The sequence below is a fragment of the Podarcis gaigeae genome (genome assembly GCF_964106915.1).
Source record: "Podarcis gaigeae genome assembly, chromosome: 12".
In the NCBI taxonomy this organism is placed as follows: Eukaryota; Metazoa; Chordata; class Lepidosauria; order Squamata; family Lacertidae; genus Podarcis; species Podarcis gaigeae.
This window is the reverse complement of record NC_139688.1, coordinates 4005992-4030510: the sequence shown is the minus strand read 5'-3', so window position 1 is coordinate 4030510 and position 24519 is coordinate 4005992. Positions and strand designations below refer to the sequence as shown.

The window sequence follows — 24519 nt, the reverse complement described above, 5'->3', positions numbered from 1 at the left end:
TACCTTGGGTTACAGATGCTTCAGGTTGTGCGTTTTCTGCGCTGAACCCGGAAGTAGCAGAATGGGTTACTTCCGGGTTTCGGAGTTTGTGCATGCGCAGAACCAGGCAGAGGGCCTTCTCGGTGGTGGCGCCCGCCCTGTGGAACGCCCTCCCACCAGATGTCAAAGAGAAAAATAACTACCAAACTTTTAGAACAGTGTTTCCCAACCTTTTTTGGGCAAAGGCACACTTGTTTCATGAAAAAAATCTCGAGGCACACCACCATTAGAAAATGTTTAAAAAATTAACTCTGTGCCTATATTGACTATATATAAAGTAACTCTCTTTAATAGGCATCAAATAAACACAAAGAAAGTACCGGTATTTTATAATTACTTTATTATGAAATAGTAAGTACCGTATTTTTAGGACGCTCCGTCCCATAGGACGCACCTACTTTTTTTGGGGGGGGGGGAAATAAAGGAAAAATTTTTTTCCTTTATTTCCCCCCCCCCCAAACCAGGTCGGGGAACAGTAGGATGGCGGTGCTGCGCCTCCCCGCTGTCCCCCGAGCTTGTGGGGCTGGCCCATGTCTGCCTGGCGCGAGGGGCGCTCTGCTTCAGGGCGCCCCGCGCATCGGGCGGCAGGCTACAGTCCGCAGCATGGGGAACCCTCTGTTTCAGGGCGCCCCACGCGCCCCCCCCCCCGGGTGCGCAAGGCTTGCCAACACGAGCGCGGAGCACGGGGCTCCTCTGAAGGGCGCCCCGTGCTCTGCGCCGCCCGCAAGCCTTGCGCTCCTGGGGGGAGATCCCCTGGGTGCACAAGGCTGGCCAACACCAGCGCGGAGCACGGGGCGTCCTCCGAAGGAACGCCGCCATCCCGCTGTCCCCCGACTTGGTTAGAAGGCTGGCGGGGGGAGAAGCCTGCTCCTCCCCGTCGCCAGCCCCGCAAACTCGGGAGACAGCGGGAGAGGCGTAGCGCGCCCACCCGCTGTCTCCCGACATGGTTTGGAGGCTGGCGGAGGGCTTCCTCCTCCCCCAGCCCCGCAAGCTCCCAGAGCTCTGGGTCCCGTTCTGGGGGAGGGGGAAGCTCGGGCTTCCCCCGCCCCAGCCCCGCGTCTCCAGCCGGGAGACGGTCGCGCTTTAGCCCCGTGCGTGCTCTCCCAGCTGGAGAGGTGACGCGCGCCTATGGAGGCTCCTGCCATAGGCGCGCGTCACCTCTCCAGCGGGGAGAGGGTCGCGGGGGGCTGCTTTAGCCCCGTGCGTGCTCTCCCAGCTGGAGAGGTGACGCGCGCCTATGGAGGCTCCTGCCATAGGCGCGCGTCACCTCTCCAGCGGGGAGAGGGTCGCGGGGGGCTGCTTTAGCCCCGTGCGTGCTCTCCCAGCTGGAGAGGTGACGCGCGCCTATGGAGGCTCCTGCCATAGGCGCGCGTCACCTCTCCAGCGGGGAGAGGGTCGCGGGGGGCTGCTTTAGCCCCGTGCGTGCTCTCCCAGCTGGAGAGGTGACGCGCGCCTATGGAGGCTCCTGCCATAGGCGCGCGCCACCTCTCCAGCGGGGAGAGGGTCGCGGGGGGCTGCTTTAGCCCCGTGCGTGCTCTCCCAGCTCGAGAGGTGACGCGCGCCTATGGCAGGAGCCTCCATAGGCGCGCGTCACCTCTCCAGCTGGGAGAGCACGCACGGGGCTAAAGCAGCCCGACTCGCCCGCCTCCCTCCCACGGCACACCCGGCAACTTCTCGCGGCACACTAGTGTGCCGCGGAACACCGGTTGGGAAACACTGTTTTAGAAGACACCTGAAGGCAGCCCTGTTTAGGGAAGCTTTTAATGTTTAATAGGTAATTATATTTTAGTGTTTTGTTGGAAGCTGCCCAGAGTGGCTTGGGAAACCTAGCCAGATGGGCGGGGTATAAATTAATAATAATAATAATAATAATAATAATAATAATAATAATAATAATAATTGACACATGCTGGAGACACACCTTTGAACACTTCAGGTATTTGTGTCCATATGCAGTAGGCAAAGGACAGGTAAAAGTGGACCTGTGTGTTCCATCTTTGATCACAAAGGGACAAGACCTCTGCAGATGACAGAAAGTAAGAAAAGTGAGGGGAATGAGGTTGATAGGTCAAGCTGGTAGAAACAAAAGCCTTGGGAAACAAAGTTTTCTTCAGTAGCCCATCATTTTAATGTTCGCTCTGTACTGCTTTTAATATTGCTGTACACGACCGTGGTATTTTGAGAGGGTGGTACAGAAACGCTTTTATAGTTAAATAAAGCACTTGGTTTTATCCCCCCCCCCCCGAAAAAGAAAATACATGAATATCCATTTTTTGCTTCCCTTCCCTGTTGCAACTTATGACTGTCTTGCACCCAGAGAGGCTAATCCAATTAGGTCTGCAAAACTGTTCCTCTCTACTGGCTCAATATTATTATAAATTGCAAATTTGGGCAGCAACTTCAGCACGGCCCTAGGTTTCGTTCTCTCTGAGCCCCTCCACAATTCTATTTAATGCCGTGCCTATTGCAGAATTTTAGGGGACGTCAGTGCTTGTAATATTTTTATTGGGCTACTACTGCCCCCTTGTGGATTTAATTTTTTCCCCTTTTTACTTTTAAGGTTGCTCTCTTGTTAGGTAGATGATGATAAAATAATAGCATTCCACCAGCCCCAGCCTGCAGAATCCATCTCCTTTTCGCTCCTCCAGTTTCAACCCAGAGGGTGTTCTTAACTTGCAGGGCTCTAGAGTGCAAAATAAAATAGAGTGCACAATAAATTTTATGCATATTTTGTGGAGGGGATCCCATAGCTTTCAATGGGATCTGTGAACCCCCCAAAAAGCAAAGGCCCAGTAGGATAAAGTGAAAGAAGTGGGGAGTTTATTTTTCTCATTCTTCTCTCGCATCCCATTTCCCTTTTTCTGTTAACGTCCTATGGATTGTAAACCCAAGAGCAGCAGCGTTGCATCATTGTTGTTGTTAATTATAATGATACATTTGTAAAACACTTTGAGGAGCCTGAAGAGCCCCCCCCCAAAAAACCCCAACAACTAAGCCCCATGCCCAATTTTTTATTTGTGTTTGTTGCTATTACGGTATGTCTTTTTTTGGTAGTTTTTATACTGTTGTAGCCTTATGAGGCTTTGCCCTCGGGTGGGAAAAATATTGCGCCTGGGAAAGGGAAGTGGGAGTCAACAGACACTCAAGGAATAGTTTTGGAGAAAAGGCTTTTATTTCTACCATCCATGAACTGGTAGAAGGAGCAAGTGTGGTAAGTCACAAAAAGCATGCACGAGTTCACAGTCATGTGCACAAGCATATATACCCCTTTCCAGTGCCCTCCCCCTTTCTCCTCCCTCAGGAGTCCTGCCCCATGCTGAGGTTCCTGAGGATGTACAGAAAGCTGTCTTGGGACAATTGTGGACTCTTGGGACCCTTCCCAGGAAAGGGGTTTCAGAGTGTTCAGTTATGTTTCAATCTCTTGTTCTGGCATGGCTCCCGGACAGAAAGTACCGTATTTTTCGCCCTATAGGACGCACTTTTTCCCCTCCAAAAATAAAGGGGAAATCTGGGTGCGTCCTATGGGGCGAATGCAGGCTTTCGCTGAAGCTTGGAGAGCGAGAGGGGCTCTCTCGCTCTCCAGGCTTCAGGAACACATCCGCAGCCTAAGCAGCCCTGCGGGAGTTCCCGCAGGGCTGTCTAGGCTGTGGATAGCAGCCTGCTTCCCAGAGCGCCGGGCACGCTGAAAGCAGCGCGCCCGGCGCTTCGGGAACACATCCACAGCCTAGGCAGCCCTGCGGGAGTTCCCCGCATGGCACCCTACGCTGCGGATAGCAGCCTGCCGCCCGGCGCGAAGGGCGCCCAGAAGCAGAGCGCCCCGCTCGCCGGACAGACATCCGCAGCGTGGGGAGCCCTGCAGGAGGAGTTCCCGCATGGCACCCTACGCTGCGGATAGCAGCCTGCTGCCCGGCGCGAGGGGCGCCCTGAAGCAGAGCGCCCCGCCCGCCGGACAGACATCGGCCAGCCCCACAAGCTCGGGGGACAGCAAGGAGGTGCAGCGCCGCCATCCCGCTGTTCCTTGACCTGGTTTGGTTTCTCCGACCTGGTTTTGGGGGGGAAATAAAGGGGGAAAAATTCCTTTATTTCCCCCCCAAAAAACTAGGTGCGTCCTATGGGACGAAAAATACGGTAGGTTGCAATGTGGTTCTTTAGCAAGGCCAGAAGGCATGAGAAAGGCCTGAGAAACAATTGACTGTTCTCTACCTTTTGTTATAGCAGAGGGGAATGTTTCTGATGCTTAGCTGCTGAGAAAATGATTTTGAAAAGCTTTGAGAAGCTTTGAGCCTGCTTTGGCGGGGGGTGACTTCGGGCCTAGGTGGGGTCACCTGTCCTCACCTTCCTTCACTGTAAACCGCCTTGTGTTCTTCAGGTGAAGGGTGGTCGAGAAATTTAGTAATAATAATTTTTGTTTTAAAAAAATCTCATTCTTGCTGTCTCCTTCCCATTTTCCCTTCCTGCGGTGCATCTTTTAGATTGTATGATGAGAGGGCAGCATATTATTCTTATTATTATGATCATCATCATCATAATTATTCTTAGTGCTTTTTTCTAGGGGGGACAGATGCTGGGGTACGCATACCCCTAAACATTTTGTGAACCTAAGTTTGGCCTCATTGAAGGGCAATATTTCAAGGAGTAGAAAATGAAGTACCCCTAAACATTTTTTTTTAGAAAAAAGCACAGATTATTATTACTACTACTAATTCTGGGAACCTTAACGGTGGTGGTCAGGGCCAGATTTAGGTTTGATGTGGCCCTCAGCTCCTGAAGGTAATGGGGCCCTTTCTATTTCCAGCTGTCCTTTGTCAACAACAAATTGTCGCTGTTTTTTGTGTTGAATATATGCTATATAGTAATTTATGGACCTAATAGGTATCTAAAGCCATTTGCAGATGAAGAATGTAGGCACCTTATATATAGAAAGGAGCAAACCAGTGATCTTTTTAAGGGAGCAGGCTGGCAAGCAGGGCCTATGACTTACATCATAGGGGCCTACACAACACACAACGCTTTTTGTTAGGTTTTATTATCTTCTATTTTGGAAATGTACACCCAGTTTTTTGTTCCTTTAATTTTTTGGGGGGCCCCCAAGAGAGTGGGGCCCTAAGCTATAGCTTGTTTAGCTTATAGGTTGTGGCAAAATGGTTGTTTATACATAAGAGCATGGGCGAAAGTTTATTATTGCAGGGTGATTTCGTAGCAGAAAGCATCCTTGGAGCATGAACAGCGCGTGGACAGCTCATGCTGTCCCAATGATTGGCCCGCGTAGCATAGCCTGATCGACTATGTGGCCTGGTGTGATGGCATGGCATTGTCCTTATCTGCTGGCTGAGGAAAAGTTGCATTCCTTGTATTTTGTATCTTTTTGACTACACACAATAAATGTTGGGCTGCAGCAGCTCTTAGAGCAGCCAGATTTCTTCAACCCATCTCTGCGTGAGACTGATTATTACGGTTGACGAGCAGGTCCTCGTCAATAGGTAAATCCGGCCCTGGTGGCGGGAAACCGCTACGAGCGAGGGAGGACATGCGACCTTTGGTGGACATGCCCAAGGATTAAGACATTCTGGGCATAGGCGCCGACTCCATGGGGCCTGAGGGGGCCCAAGCCCCCTCAAAAATTCATTTGGGTGGGCTCTGCCCCCCCAATAATTTAAGAAAATTATTAGTTATATTATGCTTTGTAAAATCACAAAATTATGTTGGTATTTTTTATTTTCCTTGTTTGACGATAGTTACCTTTTAAAATACATTCAGTAATGAGTTAAAACAAAGCCACTCCCGATCTAGAGAGGGGGTGGGGTTGCGGGCTCTCGACCCATCAACAATCTCGCGGCCCCGCGAGAAGCGGGGATTCCCCCTAGCTCATTAATATTCACCGCCCACGGCGGCAGCCAATCGGCTGCCGCAAAGGGCGGGCCCTCACAGGTTCACTTAAGGTCGGGGCAGCCCGGGGCTCGCCCCCGCCCCTTTCGTTCCCCCAGCAGCAGCGGTTTGGAGGTCTTGGGCCCCCCCAATATTTTTTATAAGTCGGTATGGGCCCCCGCCCCCCCAATATTTTTTATAAGTCGGCGCCCCTGATTCTGGGAGACGATTTATAATGAAATGAAAAAGGTATTTAAATATACCTTCCTGAAGAAACCAGAGGCCTTTCTCCTGGGCATGGTCGGCCAATTGGTGCCAAAGAAGGACAGAACTATTTGTATGCCACAACAGCAGCAAGAATACTCATCGCAAAGTATTGGAAGACACAAGATTTACCCACTCTGGAAGAATGGCAGATGAAGGTGATGGACTACATGGAACTGGCAGAAACGACTGGCAGAATCCGAGACCAGGGAGAAGAGTCGGTGGAAGAAGACTGGAAAAAAATTAAAGATTATTTACAGAAATACTGTAAAATCAATGAATGTTAGAAGGATGCTGGAATGAAGCTATATGGCTTTAGCAGAAATGTTACAAAGAATTAAGTACAAATAGATTGTTAATGGATTAAAGGGGAAAATAATAATAATAATATAATAATATTTTTTTATTTATACCCCGCCCTCCCCAGCCAAGGCCGGGCTCAGAGCAGCTTACAAGCAATAATAAAAACAAGATGAATGATTACAACTTAAAAACAAAAATAAAATACATTAAAATAATGGGACATTAAAATATTAAAATGTAGCCTCATCGCAGGAGAAGGAAAAGAAAGGGAAAAAAAAGAGAGGGAGGGAATCAGATTGGCTCCAAGCCAAAGGCCAGGCGGAACAACTCTGTCTTTCATGAATAAGGCTAGAATGTGTTAAGATAAATTATAGGACAGAAAACTGAGGAAGATGGAAAGGATTTGCTGAAACAGTTAATTGAACTGGAATTCAAAAAAGGGGTGTGAGGAGGTCGTGGAAACAAGTAAATGAAAGATAAGATATGGAAATATTGGATGTGTTTTTAATTGCTTTTGTTTTGTTTTGTTTTGTTTTGTGTATATGTAGTGTTTTTGTTTGTCGGTATTGTATTGTTTTGTTTAACTCTTCTTTTTTTGTAATCTTTAAACTCTTAATAAAGATTATTTTATAATATGATAAAGGGCCAAGCGACGGTGCGCGGCGCCGCGGCCTCCTCCGTCCCCTCACACCGAGGCGACCGCGAGGGGCTCTCCAAACACACACGCCCGCCCGTGTGTTGTGTTTATTGTGTGTTTTGTGCATATTGTGCGACGTGGGGAGGGACGGGACACACGCAGCCCCCTTTCTCCACGCCCCTCGAGCCTTTTCGCGGGCCGGCCTTCATCCTCCGCCGCTTCGGGCCTTCCTCCGGGAAGCGCCCGGTCGGCGGCCCCCGAGGGCCCCCCTCAGACTCCCGGCAACGCGTCGCCTCAGAGGCGCCGCCGCCGCCGCGTTCCTTCTCCCTCGGCCGGGTTTCCTCCCTCGCCTGAGGGAAACGAGCCCACCAATGGCGCCCCTCAGAGCAGCCGGCGAGAGGCTGAAGGAAGGGGGAACGTTAAAACGGGAAGGAGCGATATTCCCTTTTCCCTCGTTCCTTCTCCCTCGGCCGGGTTTCCCGCCCGCGCTTCTTCTTCTCCTCAGCGGGCGTCTGAGGGAAACGGGCCCATCAATGGCGCCCCTCAGAGCAGCCGGCGAGAGGCTGAAGGAAGGCGGAACAATAAAGCGGGACGGAGCGATATTCCCTTTCCCCTCGTTCCTTCTCCCTCGGCCGGGTTTCCTCCCTCGGCTGAGGGAAACGAGCCCACCAATGGCGCCCCTCAGAGCAGCCGGCGAGAGGCTGAAGGAAGGGGGAACGTTAAAACGGGACGGAGCGAGATTCCCTTTTCCCTTCTCCCTCGGCCGGGTTTCCCACCCGCGCTTCTCCTTCTCCTCGGCGGGCGCCTGAGGGAAACGGGCCCACCAATGGCGCCCCTCAGAGCAGCCGCCCCTCAGAAGGAAGGGGGAACGATAAAGCGGGACGGAGCGAGACTCCCTTTTCCCTCGGCCGTGTTTCCCGCCCGCGCTGCTGCTTCTCCTCGTCGGGTGCCTGAGGGAAACGGGCCCACCAATGGCGCCCCTCAGAGCAGCCGGCGAGAGGCTGAAGGGAGGCGGAACGATAAAGCGGGACGGAGCGAGATTCCCTTTTCCCTCCTCCTCCGCCTCCGCTGGGCTGGAGTTCGGGGGCGAAGGAGGGAAAAGAGTCGGGAATGTCTTTTAAAAATGAGGGAAATAAGAGCGGCGGCAGCGTTGGCGCCCCGGTGGCGCGTAGCCGAGGCTGAGCCCTTGATAAAGCGTTTCGGGAGGAGTTGATGTCAGGGCTCCAGTGGCGCAATCGGTTAGCGCGCGGTACTTATACAGCAGTACTAGAGCAGAGCGATGCCGAGGTTGTGAGTTCGAGCCTCACCTGGAGCACATGTCTTTTGGGGCCGCTCAGCTTTTGGGCGCGCCTGGCGTGGCGGGGAAAAGGGGGAATCGGTGGGGGAATCGGCGGAGCCGCCGCCGCCGCCCGCTTAGGAAATGTCGCGGGGAAGGAAGATTTTCCATGCAAGGGGAGGAAATAAAGGAGAATAAAAGGGGAGAATTGCACGACCCCATTGCATTGCAAACGAGAGGCGATCTGCACGCCTTTGCATTTGCGATGCAGGGACAAAGGACACAAATAGGCTTGGAAATTGCTTATGTGTGAGTGTCTGGAGGCAATTGGAGGATGGATGGCGGCTAACAGATTGAGGTTGAATCCAGACAGGACAGAAGTACTGTTTTTGGGGGACAGGGGGCGGGCAGGTATGGGGGACTCCCTGGTCCTGAATGGGGTAACTGTGCCCCTGAAGGACCAGGTGTGCAGCCTGGGAGTCATTTTGGACTCACAGCTGTCCATGGAGGAGCAGGTCAGTTCTGTGTCCAGGGCAGCTGTCTACCAGCTCCATCTGGTACGCAGGATGAGACCCTCCCTGTCGGCAGATTGTCTTGCCAGAGTGGTGCATGCTCTAGTTATCTCCCGCTTGGACTACTGCAATGCGCTCTATGTGGGGCTACCTTTGAAGGTGACCTGGAAACTGCAACTAATCCAGAATGCGGCAGCCAGACTGGGGACTGGGAGTGGCTGCCGAGACCATATAACACCGGTCCTGAGAGATCTGCATTGGCTCCTAGTACGTTTCCGAGCACAATTCAAGGTGTTGTTGCTGACCTTTAAAGCCCTAAACGGCCTCGGTCCAGTATATCTGAAGGAGCGTCTCCACCCCCATCGCTCAGCCCGGACACTGAGGTCCAGCTCCGAGAGCCTTCTGGCGGTTCCCTCCCTGCGAGAAGTGAGGTTACAGGGAACCAGGCAGAGGGCCTTCTCGGTGGTGGTGCCCGCCCTGTGGTACACCCTCCCTTCAGATGTCAAGAAAACAAGCAGCTATCTTCTCTTTAAAAGACACCTGAAGGCAGCCCTGTTTAGGGAATTTTTAAATATTTGATGCTGTATTGTTTTTAACACTTGATTGCAAGCCGCCCAGAGTGGCTGGGGAGACTCAGCCAGATGGGCGGGCTATAAATAATAAATTATTATTGTTGTTGTTGTTGTTGTTGTTGGGTGTCTTAATCTTGAAACAAGAGACAGGGCAAGGCAGGTTTTTATTATTATTTATTTCTAAAGCTGAGCTGGTAAGAACATCCCCTCGTTTTCCTCATTTATCAGCTTGCAGACTGGTCAGGAAAGGGGTAGTAAAATGAATAAGCGAACCCCCAGGTTGCTGGTCATAGCTGTCAACTTTCAGATTTGAAAATAAGGGATCAGCAGCCTGGAAAATAAGGGATCAGCAGCCTCCCCTGTCCCCGGAGACAGTCTACGGGATATCTTACAATCCGTGATAGCAGCGGGAAACGGCGCTGGAATAAGGGAATTTCCTGCAAAAAAGGGGAATGTTGACAGCTACGTTGCTGGTGGATTGTGTAGAAAGAGACACGTGAATTTTGCTTCTGATATATGTACTTTATTTATTATTATTAAATTTCTATAGCGCCCTTCATCTTCTTTGGCAATTCCTCATAGCCGAGTAAGATTGTCTTCCATAAACACGGTTTTAACAGTAAGTCCGTGAGTGACTGTGGAGGCCAATTCTGAATCCACACGTCCTTCCAGTGGGGACATTGGTTTCCAGGCGGGAGTTGGTCACGGTGTGGATTTGCCAAGCGTGCCTTCCTCTTAGCACATTTCTCTCTTGTGTCCTGAGTTTGAGCGTCTACAAAGCCCATGACACCTTTGGGAAAGGCTGTTCTCCAATTGGAGCTCTTGCAGGCCAGTGTTTCCCAGTTTTCAGTGTTTATACTACATTTTTAAAGACTTTCCTTGAGACAGTCTTTATATCTCTTTTGTTGACCACCAGCATTACGCTTTCCATTTTTAAGTTCGGAATAGAGTAGTTGCTTTGGAAGATGATCATCAGGCATCCGCACAACATGACCAGTCCAATAAAGTTAATGTTGAAGAATCGTTGCTTCAACACTAGTGATCTTTGCTTCTTCCAGTAGTTTTTGGAGCTGAGGTGTTATTAGTTTCCCCCTTTATTAAACTCCAGACCTTGATTTCCCATATAATGAACTTCATGGCACAAAATATTGGTTTTCAAAAAGACCTTTATTTAAAAAAACAGGGTTTGCTTTCACTGTGGGGTCCTTTTACATTACATTCCCTCTGAATTCAGGCCCCTTATCTCCAGCCACCAATAAGTGGTGGGGTGACAAAAGCAGTTGTGATTTCTTTTGATTTTCTTGGCAGCTGCGTAGGTGAAATGACCCTAAGAGCCCAGAGGGCATAAATGTTGGCAACTCGTTTCTGTGTCCCGGGATGGCCCTGCCTGCCCCCAAACTACCAGGGCTTCTCCCCCCCCCCCCTGGAAACTGCCTCTTTCCCCTCATTTGCCATGACCATTTATGACATCACAGGAAGTTGGTAGATGTCTATGACATCACAGGCCAATGGTCACAGCTGGGGAAACATCTGCACAGCCCTCGCTGGCCTCACAATGGTGGGGCACCTCAGCAGTTATTAAAAATGAGATGACCCCCCCTTGTGAGGCCTGGGAGGGCTGTGCAGATGTTTCCCCAGCTGTGGCCATTGGCTACCAACTCCCTGTGATGTCACAAGGGGGTGCAACCCCCCCTTCCTGTGACATCACTACCAGGGAGGGGGGTACCCTATGATCCTAGAGATTTCCCATATAATAAAAACATGGCACAAAACACATATTTCTTTTCATAAAACATTTTTTAAAAAATAGAAAGCCGTTTATTTAGAAAACAGGAGCTGTCTGGCTTAAGTCCTGCGGTTCTCTTCATGACTTTCACGGCTGGTCTCGGGGGAAACCTTGCTGGCTCCGGCCATTCCTGAAAGGCAAAGGCAAACAGATGAGTGGAGTGACCACCATCGGACAGCGTCAACCCAAACTCCCCTGGCTTCCGCCTGGCAACTTCACCCCTGGCAGGCCTGCGCAATGGGCAGGCTCCCGGAGATGAAGGAAAACCAGTTTTCATTTACAGATAGCAGCCAGCTTCATCAGCCTTGCGGCCTCCGCTGGCGTCTTATTTGTGAAATCCGCTGGCTCCAGTTGAGCACCTCTATGGCTGTGCCGGGCATCTTCCCTCCTCAATTTGGCCATCCGTTTAATGTCAAGAGGCCTAGGCCTTTTGTCATTAAATGGATGGACCAAAGACATGGGTGAATGCCAGCCAGGTCCACAAATAGCAGCCAGCTTCATCAGCCTTGCGGCCTCCCTTGGCGTCTATTTGTGAACACTGGCTTCACCTAGACGCCTCCACGAGCTGCCAAATGGGCAACTTTCCCTCCTCACTACCAGCTGGTCCACACCTGCAAATATCAGCCAGCTTCAGCTTAGGGTGTCCACTGACATCATTTAAATGCAAATGCAAATCAAAACTGGTTTCTGCCTAGGGGTATTCACCCGCTGCCCTAGCGGCAGCTTCCCTCCTCGGTTTGGCTGCCTGTTAATAAACAAACTAGGCTTCCAAACCACAGTTTGCACCCATTTTGACAGGCGTAGCCTCACGGCATCCGCTAGCCTGAATGCAAACTCTTCCGGCATCCATTCACCACCAACAGCCTGGCCAGGTCCATCGCCAGACGAAGGCCAGCTTCGGAGCTGAATATCGGCCACCTTCAGGTAGTGATCCCACTAGCAAGTCAACTGGAACTTGCCTTCTCCTTGCTCCACAGCATCCCAATACCAGATCGCCTCCTTCCGCTTGCCAGCCTGCCGCCACTGTCTGGTCTTGGGGGAAACTTTGCCAGCATTGGACGTCCCTGAAAGGCAAAGGCAAACATGTTGATGGGATGGCGACTATCCAGCGTCCACCCAGACTCTTCCACAGGCTTTGGTCTGACAACTTCATCCCTGACTGGCCTGCCCCGTCAAGGCAGGTTGCAGAAGTGGAGGGTCGCCAGTTTGAAGCGGTAGATCCACATGGGACTACACTGGTTTCCCTGGTTTCCACCTCTAGGGCTGTGCCGGGTAGTTTCCCTCCTCGCTTTGGCCGTCGGCGTAAGGTCAAGAGCTCTACGAATGTCAGCAAGCTGCTATTCTCAAAAGGTAGGTCTGTTGACCTTAGGTTGAGGGCCAAAGACAAAGGTGAATGTCACCAGATAGCGTTCACAAATGGATCGGCCAGCTTCACGGGCCTCTCTGCCTCCACTGACATCCCCAAATGTGAACCTGGCTTCACCTAGGCGCCACCACTAGAAGCCGATGGGCAACTTTCCCTCACCACAGAATCCGCCTAGGGACACTCACCCGCTGCCAAAGGGGCAGCTTCCCTCCTCGGTTTGTCCGCCTGTTAATAAACAAACTAGGCTTCCAAACCCGTTTGCATCCCCTCGGCCAGTCTTGTAGCCTTGCGGCATCAACCAGGGCACTGAATGCAAACCTTCCGGCAATCCGTCCACCACCAACAGCCGCGCCAGGTCCATTGCCAGACCTCCCCCTGCTTCAGAGCTGGATTTCATCCACCTTCAAGTGCGATCTCACCAGCAAGTAAACCTCAACTTGCCTTCTCCTTGCTCCACAGCATCCCAGCGCCGGGCGATCACCTCTGTCCTGCGGCCAGCTTGCCACCACGGGGCAGGAGACCACCCGAGCTGAGTGCCTCCACTGAGGCAACTGCCTCGGCCCTTGACTTGGCCAACTTTTATACCCTCTCAGCTGCCCAATGTTTTTGTGGCATCACAATGGCAGCATCTGGGGAGGCATCCCCATCACCCCTCAGACCTCACAATGAGGGGCGCAGCTCAGCAGCCATTGGCTCCTTGGCTTTTGACCAAGGAGATATATAACACCCCCCTCCCCAATTTGTGCCAGTATCTGTGAAGGCCACACCGGAAACCCAGGGGGGCAGGAAGGGGCATTTTTCATCCCAGTGGTTGCATTTCCCTCCACACAACACTGGTCAAACACACAAACAAACAGAACAATGAAAGTGAGTCTCATCTAAACACAGGAATCTTTTCAAGGAGTGACATGCAGGGAGAAAGTTATCATCTCAGGAAAAAGCACCTTTTCATCAATCAATCATTTATTGTATTTGACTAAAAGCCATTAAAGGTCCAGTTCCAGAAGCATCCAATCCAATAAAACCTATTAAGAAAGAAACAAGCAACCATTTACAATAAATCAAATAAATGAAATCCAGTAAGACTTTTATATGTGACAAGCATCTCAGTCAGGTAATAGCCATTTTCCCTTCTGGGTTCTGTCCCTGTAGCACTGCCAACACCTTTTCCAAAAATCTCTGGGGTTTTGCTAGAGCTGACCATGGAGTATGCAATGGAGAAGATCTTCTCCTTAACTGACCCCACAAATAAAGAATCTCAACTGCCTTGGAACTTTCCTGTCTCTTCCATCTCAGACTGATGTGGGCATCCTTTGAAAGTGGAGAGCTGAGGTCTGGCAATGGACCTGGCGCGGCTGTTGGTGGTGGACGGATTGCCGGAAGGTTTGCATTCAGTGCCCTGGTTGATGCCGTAAGGCTACAAGACTGGCTGAGGGGATGCAAACGGGTTTGGAAGCCTAGTTTGTTTATTAACAGGCGGACAAACCGAGGAGGGAAGCTGCCCCTTTGGCAGCGGGTGAGTGTCCCTAGGCGAATTCTGTGGTGAGGGAAAGTTGCCCATCGGCTTCTAGTGGTGGCGCCTAGGTGAAGCCAGGTTCACATTTGGGGATGTCAGTGGAGGCCGAGAGGCCCGTGAAGCTGGCCGATCCAGTTGTGAACGCTATCTGGTGACATTCACCTTTGTCTTTGGCCCTCAACCTAAGGTCAACAACTACCTTTTGAGAATGTCAGCTTGCTGACATTCGTAGAGCTCTTGACCTTACGTTGATGGCCAAAGCGAGGAGGGAAACTACCCGGCACAGCCCTAGAGGTGGAGCCAGGGAAACCAGTGTAGTCCCATGTGGATCTACCGCTTCAAACTGGCAACCCTCCACTTCTGCAACCTGCCTTGACGGGGCAGGCCAGTCAGGGATGAAGTTGTCAGACCAAAGCCTGTGGAAGGGTCTGGGTGGACGCTGTGATAGTCGCCATCCCATCAACGTGTTTGCCTTTGCCTTTCAGGGACATCCAATGCCGGTGAGGTTTTCCCCAAGACCAGATGGTGGCGGCAAGCTGGCAAGCGGAAGGCTTTGGGATGCTGTGGAGCAAGGAGAAGGCAAGGGGTCTGGGTGGACGCTGTCGGATAGTCGCCATCCCATCAACGGTTTGCTTTTGTCTTTCAGGAGCCGGCGAGGTTTCCCCCGAGACCAGCCATGAAAGTCATGAGGAGAACTGCAGGATTTAAGCCAGACAGCTCCTATTTTCTAAATAAATGGCTTTCTCATTTTCCCCTCCTAAATAAACTTTTTCTGAAAAGAAGTCTTTGTATTGTGTCATATTTTTATTATATGGGAAATCTCTAGGATCATAGGATACCCTTCCCTGGTAGTGATGTCACAGGAAGAGGGGGCTGCACCCCCTTGTGATATCACAGGGAGTTGGTAGCCAATGGCCACAGCTGGAGAAACATCTGCACAGCCCTCCCTGGCCTCACAATGGCAGGGGCACCTCATTTTTAACAACTGCTGAGGTGCCCCAACTTCCTATGATGTCACAAGCAGACATGGCGAATGAGGGGAAGGAGGCAGCTTCTGGGGGAGGGGGACCCTGGTAGTTTGGGGCCAGACAGGGCCATCCGGGGACACAGAAACGAGTTGCCAACATTTGCGCCCTCTGGGCTCTTGGGCTCATCTCGCCTATGTAGCTGCCAAGAAAATCAAAAGAAATCACAACTGCTTTTGTCACCCCACCACTTATTGGTGGCTGGAGATAAGGGCTGTGAATTCAGAGGGAATGTAATGTAAAAGGACCCCACAGTGAAATCAAATCCTCCCAAGTGCTCCTATTTTCCAGGGACAGTTGCCCAACCACAGGACTTAAGCCAGCCAGCTTCAGTTTTCTAACTGAATAAATGCCTTTCTAATTGGTTTTTTTTTTTAAATAAAGGTCTTTTTGAAAACCAATATTTTCTGCCATGAGGTTTATTATATGGGAAATCAAGGTGTGGAGTAAAATAAAGGGGGGGATAATTAAAAATAACACCTCACTGCAGGAGCACTGCAAAAACTAAAAAGCTGCAAAAACTAAAAAGCTTTAAAAAGTGGGGAGGTCAGGGGGCCTTGGGGTGCCAAGGAAGGTGTCTGAGGGTGCCATGGAGTCCACCTGCCAGCCTGGGAACCTCCTTCTGGACCCTGAAGATGAAGCAGATCACCAGTTCCTATATAATGGGAACACCATGTGTAACTTTAACTCGACCAGAGATGGTCTTTGCTGGGTGTGGAGGTAGCGATTGGGAGTGTGAGTAAGTGCCAGCACAGCAGGCGGGCGATGCTCCCAGGTTGCCCTTGTTGCGACCTAAAGGGCTTGAAGGGACAGGATACCCAAATCCTGTCTGTGAAATCACCCCAGGCCTCAAAACTGTTCCTCACAAGATGCTGTGCATAGGCAAAATGTTACTTTTAAAGGCTAATGAATAGGCTCTGTCATTGCCAAGAATACTCAGGCCTGAGAACTGAATCTTATCTCATTCTAGTTGCAACTTCTTTGGACGTGCTGAACCACCAGGGCTCCTCGACCCCTTGGCTTTCATTCCCCTTTCCTGGGAAGGGTGCCAAGAGTCCACAATAGTCCCAAGACAGCTTTCTGTTCATGCTCAGAGGAACTCATGGGCAGGACTCTGGAAGAAGGAGGAGAAAGGGGGAGGGAACTGGAAGGGGTATATATGCTCTGTGCACATGACTGTGAACTCATGCATGCTTTTTCTGAGTTATCACACTTGCTCCTTCTACTGGTTCATGGATGGTAGAAATAAAGCTTTTTCTCTGAAACTATTCCTTGAGTGTCTGTTGACTCCCACTTCCCTTTCCCGGGCGCAATATTTTTCCCACCCGAGGGCAAAGCCTCATAAGGCTACAGGCTGGGACCTGCCTCCTTCGCGTCCAGCTCCCTCTGGCCACCTGCACGACACCTACCTTCCAAAGAAGGGATTTGCAGAGTCCATTTCGGGAGAAGCAACTGTTAACGGAGAAATCTGGACAAAAAAACAAGGACACCAGCCAGGAATACCAGAGCAAAACAGCAGCCAGTAGGCTTGGTCTTTATTGAAGACGGTCGCAACAGGACTCCCACCTGCCACAAGGTGGAACAAGATGGAAGCCCCGAACAAAAGAGAACCCAAACTTTTATTAGCTGCTAAATCCCAGTTTCTGGAAACCACAAGGCTCTTGTGCTTGAATTATACTTGCAGGTTTCCCAGGGTCATCTGGTTGGCCACTGGTGAGTTCAGGATTATTATTTTTAGTAGTAGTAGTAGTAGTAGTAGTAGTAGTACCCCACCCATCTGGCTGGGTTTCCCCAGCCACTCTGGGCGACTTCCAACCAAATATTAAAATACAGTAATACATCAAACATTAAAAGCTTCCCTAAACAGGGCTGCCTTCAGATGTCTTCTAAAAGTCTGGTAGTTGTTTTTCTCTTTGACATCTGGTGGGAGGGCATTCCACAGGGTGGGCGCCACCACTGAGAAGGCCCTCTGCCTGGTTCCCTGTAACTTGGCTTCTTGCAGCGAGGGAACCGGCAGAAGGCCCTCAGAGCTGGACCTCAGCATCCGGGTAGAAGGAAGGGGGTGGAGACGCTCCTTCAGATATACTGGACTGAGGCCATTTAGGGCTTTTCCCTTTGCCATTTACCTTGTCCAGCCCACATTTTGACCAGCATCTCTGTAAGAATATCATGAGGAACTTATTGAAATCAAGGTAAACTATGTCCACAGTGTTCCCCTGATCCACTTCTGGGTTGCCGTGGAGCGCAACTCGAACACGCTCATCCCGAAGCACATTCAACCCGAGGTATGACTGTAGTTGTTTATCTCTTTGACATCTGATGGGAGGGCGTTCCACAGGGCGGGCGCCACCACCAAAAAGGCCCTCTGCCTGGTTCCCTGTAGCTTTGCTTCTCGCAATGAGGGAACCGCCAGAAGGCCCTCGGAGCTGGACCTCAGTGTCCGGGTAGAACGATGGGGGTGGAGATGCTCCTTCAGGTATCCTGGGTGGAGGCTGATTAGGGCTTTAAAGGTCAACACCAACACTTTGAACTGTGCTCGGAAACGTACTGTTTGCCATGAAGATGTGCCATGAAGCCATGCCATGCACTAACCACAGCTAGCCAGCCTCAATGTTTGCTGGTTCCATGATGCCAGTCTTGCAATGTAACAAGAGCCGCCTTGGATCAGACTGAAGTCCTGTCTAGTTAGGCATTCTTTCCTACAGCGGTCAGGCAGGTACGTGAGTTCTTCAGCCCTTTTCCACTCCAGCAACTGCTAAAGGTAAAGGTAAAGGTAAAGGTACCCCTGCCCGTATGGGCCAGTCGTGTCCGACTCTAGGGTTGTGCGCCCATCTCACTTAAAAGGCCGGGAGCCAGTGCTGTCTGTAGACACCTCCGGGTCATGTGGCCAGCGTGACGAAGCTGCTCTGGCGAGCCAGCACCAGCGCAGCACACGGAAACGCTGTTTACCTTCCCACTATAAAGCGGTACCTATTTATCTACTTGCACTTAGGGGTGCTTTCAAACTGCTAGGTGGGCAGGAGCTGGGACCGAAAGACGGGAGCTCACCCCGCCGCGGGGATTCGAACCGCCGACCATACGATCGACAAGTCCTAGGCACTGAGGTTTTACCCACAGCGCCACCCGCGTCTCTCAACTGCTATTCAGGAACAAATTTTTCAAAATACTCAACATTGAAAGAGAAAGAGGAAAATTAGAAAATTAGAAAATAAAGTACTACTAGACTTAGAAGGTTTTGATAACAGATTTGGATGGCACGCGTATCTATGGGCTGAAAAGAAGAAAGTTCACAAAGGTTTTGGGAACCACATATTCCGGAGTTCATTGATTGAAATATGGGAGAGGTATAAAAACCTATTAGAACCGAAAGTTCCACACTGGTTATCACCGTTAGAGGTTATGAGTGTAAAGAAAGTAAATATGAGGGGTAAATGGATCACATACGGCGAAATGATAATTAAAGAAGGAGGAAAATGGAAATTAAAACCATATGAACAAGTTAAAGAACGTGTATATGATTGGTTGCACTATTTCCAGGTAAATGAAATGTTTAAAAAAGATATTAAAGAAAGGGGTTATGTTACGTTCACAAAATCTTTAAAAAGATATTAAAGAAAGGGGGTAATATACGTTCACAAAGAAATCAGAAATTTTCCTATTAGGGATACTAGGCCACGAGATAAAAAAAGAAGACTGTAAATTAGTATACTATGCAGTCACAGCTGCAAGCGTAGTGCTAGCCCAGATGTGGAAACAGCAGGAAACACCAACGGTGGAGGAGTGGAGATCAAAGCTGCTAGACTACGCGGAATTGGATAAACTTACAGGAAAAGTTAGGTATATAAGAGACCAAAAGTTCATCAAGGATTGGGGAAAGTACGTAGACTATTTGGAATCTATCAGTGAGGGAAAAACAACGCTAAAGGGATTCAGAGATGCACTGTGATAGACTAGGAGTTATTGTGTTGTAAAGAAAATAGGAGATAGAGAAAGGTACAATGACAATATATGCTAAGAAATGTGTAACCCAAATTATTACTTCGAATGATTTTCGGGCAAGCTAAAGGAAGCCTCGAAAGGGAAGATTAGGTAATTTTGCTGATGTGAAAATTATAATTTTGTGTATCTTCTTTTTTATTTTTATTTTCCTTTTTATTATTTTTTATTGTTATTTGTCTGTGTAATATTCTTTTTTGTTTATCTGTGTTTTAGTCTCTATTTCTTTTATGGAATGAAGCAATAAAAAGAATTTTCAAAAAAAAGAAAAGAAAGGGGGTATGTTGAAAAAGACTCAAAGTTTCAGACAGAGGTGATAAATAATAATTGTAAAATCTTGTCAAAAATGTATAAAATATTGTTGGAATGGAATACCAAAGATGAGGAAGTTAAATCGGTAATGATACAATGGGCCAGAGATTTCGGATATAATATTCAGTTTGAGGACTGGGAAAAACTGTGGAAAGAGAATTTAAGATTTACTGCATGCACAGTACTTAAAGAAAATGTCATGAAAATGTTTTATAGATGGTACATCACACCGGTAAAACTGTCAAAAATGTATAAGACGTGCAACAAATGTTGGAAATGTAAAGAAAAAGAAGGTACGTTTTACCATATGTGGTGGGAATGTAAAAAAGTGAAGGGTTTCTGGGAGATGATCTATAATGAAATGAAAAGGATGTTAAAATATACATTTGTAAAGAAACCAGAGACCTTTCTTTTAGGAATTACGGGGAATGAAATTAGAAGAAAAGACTGTAAACTTTTCCAATATGCAGCCACAGCAGCAAGAATTCTACTGGCCCAGAAATGGAAACAAGAGGAGATACCGACAATAGAAGACAGGAGAATGAAGCTGACTGACTATGCAGAGCTGGACAGATTAACCGGAAAAATTAGATATCTTCAAGACCAAAGGTTCATCGAGGACTGGAGGAAATTTGTTGAATATCTGAAAAGAACATGTGATGTGCAAACAACACTGGTGGGGTTTCAAGAAGCACTGTGAAAACAGAGATATATTGTTAAAAAAACAAACAGGAGTGGGAGGGAAGTTTAATGGCAATATAAACAGAGAAATACGTAAACTGAGAAGTAAATATGGATGATTGTCAGAGAATCCGAAGGAAGTCTAAAATGTAACAAATTGGTGAAAATCTGTGAAAATTTGGCACAATTGTATTTTTTTGTATTGGAAAATAATAAAAATTATATTTAAAAAAAAGAGAAAGAGGAAAGGTAAGGAAAAAAAGGTGTGCATTTTTGCATACTTAATAGAGGCTGCGCATTCAGCTCTTCCGCTTGAAAAAATGCTGAGTTGCTTGGGGAATAAATTATTCTTTAGTTTGGAATGCCCACAGGCTGGCGAATAGTAGTGACTTAACTCTCAGGAATGTTGCTTGCAATAAATATTAGAGAACGTTCTGCCAAGTAAAAATACAATTTAATGGTAAGTAGTAGTTATGTCAGGAAAGCTGGGAGGAGAAGCCTGTCTTTGTTAAATTAGGTCAGAACAACATATAATTTTATTTTGTACATGTGTTTTTGTTTTTTAAAAACAAGTCTTTCCTATCTATATTTTGGTAATTTTATTATGTATACTGTTGTTAAAGTCTGGCTTTATTTCTGTGTTTAATGAGTGCTTTACACCACTTTATGTAATCTGCTTAGATTTTTTAAAATAAGAAATACGTGAATCTTCTTAAATACAGAAAGTACAAACCAAGTTCAGAACTGTATTTCCTGGGATAGGCCATTGTCTCACAATTTAGACTTGAGTCCTTCTGCATGATCCTACTGTTCCTGGATTGAGTGGTCGGTTTGGATGTTGGTCATGGGGTCCCAACCAAACTTGTGATTTGGTATCTGTGAGATGGGAGCTTTGTAGTTATGCATCTCTGAACTGGTCAGACCAGTCTGAATGTTAAGTTAATGGCCTTAGCTGGTTTAAAGCACCCTTCCTTGACATGGCATTAAGACAACTGGGAGGCGATGGCCATTTCAGCAGCGCTAGGCATTCCCTACCCTCCTCACCTGTTGATAGAATAGGCCTGGGGCTTTTCTTTTACTTTTGATCTGGGTCGAATCAGGAAACTTCAAAAGACATGCAGACTCTTGCTCTGTGTGCTGATTCCAAAGCCATGGCTTCGGGGACCACCACTCCCTAATGGGAAAGAAATGCCTGTTTGGAGTGTCAACACTGTGAGCCCTTCTACATTACGTTCTAAATCCAGTGGTACCTTGGTTCTCAAACTTAATCCGTTCCGGAAGTCCGTTCCAAAACCAAAGCGTTCCAAAACCAAGGCGCACTTTCCCATAGAAAGCAATGCAAAGTGGATTAATCCGTTCCAGACTTTTAAAAACAACCCCTAAAACAGCAATTTCAAATGAATTTTACTATCTAACGAGACCATTGATCCATAAAATGAAAGCAATAAACAATGTACTGTAGCCACACAATCAATCAATCAATCAATCAACCAGTAGCTGAACTGGGTTCCACACAGTCACAAAGACAAAATACAAAAGCTGCAAAAACAAAAACGCAAAACACATAGCAAAAACAGACAGACCTCAGCGTAACACTCAAAACGAAAGTGTGGCACTCAAATTGGAAGAATAACACTCAAAATGGAGCACGTTCAGCTTCCAAAAAAATTTCGCAAACCGGAACACTTCCGGGTTTGCAGTGTTTGGGTTCCAAGCTGTTTGAGTACCAAGGTGTTTGAGAACCAAGGTACCACTGTATGTGTAAATAAAACCACGTATCTGAAAGATGCCACAGTCTCCATTGGCCTTTATTCCAAGGACACAATCTGGGGCATCGGCTGGAACCCCTGAATCTCTCTTGCTGCTCAGAGATTGGGATGCATGCAACAATATATTCTTTTAAGATTGTTGTTGTTTAGTCGTTCAGTTGTGTCCGCCTCTTCGTGACCCCCTGGACCAAAGCACACCAGGCACTCCTGTCTTCCACTGCCTCCTGCAGTTTGGTCAAACTCATGCTGGTAGCTTTGAGAACACTGTCCCACCATCTCGTCCTTTGTCGTCCCCTTCTCCTTGTGCCCTCCATCTTTCCCAACATCAGGGTCTTTTCCGAGGAGTCTTCTCTGTCCTTCCAGTGAGCACTCAGGGCTGATCTCCTTAAGAATGGATAGGTTTGATCTTCTGGCAGTCCATGGGACTATCAAGAGTCTCTTCCAGCACCATAATTCAAATGCATTAATTCTTTGGCGATCAGCCTTCTTTATGGTCCAGCTCTCACTTCCATACATCACTACTGGAGAAACCAGAGCTTTTACTATACTGACCTTTGTTGGCAAGGTGATGTCTCTGCTTTTTAAGATGCTGTCTAGGTTTGTCATTGCTTTTCTCCCAAGAAGCAGGCGTCTTTTAATTTCGTGGCTGCTGTCACCATCTGCAGTGATCAAGGAGCCCAAGAAAGTAAAATCTCTCACTGCCTCCATTTCTTCCCCTTCTATTTGCCAGGAGGTGATGGGCCCAGTGGCCATGATCTTCGTTCCTGGATTAAGCCCTTAGAAAGTACTTGCATGGGCAATAGGTGGCGCTGTGATCATACAGGTGTGATCAAACCAGCAAAACAAAGGGAGAAAGCCTTCCAAACTTTCAAAAGGGAGTTAAGAGGCCTTTTGCCAGGTACTCGCAAGGGTGTATTTCTCTGAGTGAGGAACACACATTCCAGGCAGTGCCGGATTTACGTATAAGTTAAACAAGCTATAGCTTTGGGCCGCACTCTCTTGGAGGTCCAAAAAAATTAAAAGGAAAAAAAACCCCTAGATGTACATTTCCAAAATATAAGATAAAAAAATAAAAAACTTACATACAGTAACAGTGTTTTGTGCCCTGCCTGCTAGCCTGCTCCCTAAAATATCCCTGGTTTGCTCCTTTCTATATATAGGGTGCCTACATTCTGCACGGACTGGTTGCACGGCAACATGTGCAAATGGCTTTAGATACCTATTAGGTCCATAAATTACCACAGAGCAGATATTCAACACAAAAAACAGTGACAATTTGTTGTTGACAAAGTGGCTGGGGAGACTCAGCCAGATGGGCGGGATATAACTAATAAATTATTATTGTTAGGGCCCCATTACAGTGGTGCCTTGCAAGACGAAATTAATTCGTTCCGCAAGTCTTTTCGTCTTGCGAGTTTTTCGTCTTGCGAAGCACGGTTTCCCATAGGAATGCATTGAAAATCAATCAATGCGTTCCTATGGAAACCGCCTTCAGACCAGGTCCGGGGACAGTCTGTCCCCCGACCTCTTCTGAAGGCCGGCGGGGGGGCGAAAGTCTTTGCTTCCCCCCGCCTGCCTTCCCGGGACAGCGGAGACTTCTCTGCTGTCCCGGGGCGATTTTAAAATGCTGGCGGGCGGCAGCGAAGCCTTCGCTGCCGCCCGCCAGCATTTTAAAATCGCCCCGGGACAGCGGATGAATTCTCCGCTGTCCCCCTGCAGGGCTCCCCAAGCGGCGAATGTCTGCCCTGCGCAAGGGGCGCTCTGCTTAAGAGCGCCCCTCGCGCGGGGCAGCAGGCTGCTATCCGCAGCCTAGGCGGGAACTCTTCTGAAGGCTGGCGGGGGAGAAGGGCTTTTCTTCCCACCGCCAGCCTTCAGAACAGCCTTCTGAATGTTGGCGGTGGGGAGGAAAACCTTCCTCCCACCGCAAGTCTTCAAGACAGGTCCGGGAACAGAGGAGAAGCGCTGCGTGCCTTCCCCTCTGTTCCCGGACCTGTCCTGAAGGCTTGCGGTGGGAGGAGGGCTTTCCTCCCCACCGCCAACATTCAGAATGCTGTTCTGAATGTTGGCGGTGGGGAGGAAAAACCCTCCTCCCACCGCAAGCCCCGGGAACAGAGGAGAAGCCCTTCGCGCCTTGTCCTCTGTTCCCGGACCTCCCACCGCAAGCCTTAGGACAGGTCCGGGAACAGAGGAGAAGGCGCGCTGCGCTTCCCCGCTGTCTCCGGAGATTTCCCTATGGGCTTTCGTCTTGCGAAGCAAGCCCATAGGGAAGTTCGTCTTGCGAAGCCGCTAAAAAATCGGAAAACCCTTTCGTCTTGCGGGTTTTTCGTTTAGCGAGGCATTCCTCTTGCGGGGCACCACTGTACCTTCAGTAGCTGAGACTGGCTCAAAGTTGCCCTGTGTGCTTTATGACTGAGTGGGGTTGGGATAGAAGACCCAAGGGGTCCCTTCCAATGCTACCATTTCATGGTGGTGATATATGGGGGGGGGGCAACACAAGAACGGGCCTTTTCTGTTGTGGCTCCCGTTCTGTGCAATGCTTTCCCCAGAGAGGCTCGCCTGGTGCCATCACCTTCAGCTGCCCGTGTGTCTACTCAGGCCTT

The 24519-nt window shown here is 48.9% G+C and overlaps 1 protein-coding gene and 1 long non-coding RNA gene across 2 annotated transcripts in view; one reads left to right on the top strand and one right to left on the bottom strand.

Moving 5' to 3' along the window:
• The window catches only part of BCDIN3D (BCDIN3 domain containing RNA methyltransferase), a 243403-nt gene that overhangs the window by 4907 nt on the left and 213977 nt on the right, over positions 1-24519 (top strand). The gene's annotated exons all lie outside the window — the stretch shown is intronic.
• LOC310827892 lies at positions 11247-14018 on the bottom strand. Its single transcript, XR_014556531.1, has 2 exons — positions 13062-14018; positions 11247-12318 (listed from the first exon to the last, which is right to left on the bottom strand). It is a non-coding gene; the product is annotated as an uncharacterized lncRNA (long non-coding RNA).